Below are 975 nucleotides of genomic sequence, written 5' to 3'. Positions count from 1 at the left end.
CTGAAAAAAGTTCTAACCAAGAAGAAGTGGGGTCAGGCAGCAAGATTTACAGCAGTAGTAGCTCAGAAGAGATGCATCCACATCAATTCGAGAGAAGGATTATCAAGCCACCTCCTTGCAAGAGGTCACCATTCATTGACTATAATGAGAAGAAAGTCTACATGTCCAAACCCGAAGCAAATAGATTGTATGCATCAGTTATTCTGCATGGAAGAATTAATGAAGAAGAATCACCAGATGTGGATACCAGGTATGACAGTATATTATTGCATTTCTTTTTTGTCAGCTGTTGCACAATGCACATTCCCCCAGTCAAGGTCTATCATGTTATCCAGGCAATTCAAACTGTGTTTACAAGCAATCCATTTATGGGAATCAGGCAACTTGGCTTAGTGTGAAATTCTTTTTTTGAAATAGTCTCTCCTTGATATGACCATGCCCCCCATGTGTTTTTCCTAAGTTGAAATGGTGGCAGGCAAATTATTGAAGGATTTTGTGAGCTGAATGCCTCTCTTTTTTTTTCATGCAGCGCAAGGGTAATTGAATATGGCAAGTACTTTGTCACAGTTAGGGAGCTCGCAAACTCAATGAAGAAGGAAGGTTTTGTCTTGAGCCATGTAATGGAATTTGGTATAGAGAATATAATGATGAACTTGCCACCAGACTCAAAGAAGCTTGTGATGCCCGTCAGGTTCTCGGTAAGAAAACGCGAAGCAACTAATAGTGTAGTTTTGCGTTTCTTTCTTTTTGTTTTTTTCATAAAAAGTCATGGTCATGTCTATTCTTTTTTACATCAGGTTCAGATGCAAAACATGGAATTAAACGGCAAGGAGCTCATTTCCCGGTTCAACAAGTCGAATCGCTTGGACCGTAAAGACATGGTAAGTCAATGGTTTCTTTACTGTTTTACCAATGCATTTTTTATATATGACTTTTTATGCTAAAACCTTTGCTCACACAAATGTAAATATTTCT

This window comes from Triticum dicoccoides, chromosome 2B (genome assembly GCF_002162155.2).
Source record: "Triticum dicoccoides isolate Atlit2015 ecotype Zavitan chromosome 2B, WEW_v2.0, whole genome shotgun sequence".
NCBI lineage: Eukaryota > Viridiplantae > Streptophyta > Magnoliopsida > Poales > Poaceae > Triticum > Triticum dicoccoides.
The sequence above is the reverse complement of the archived record's forward strand: the minus strand, read 5'-3'. Positions refer to the sequence as shown.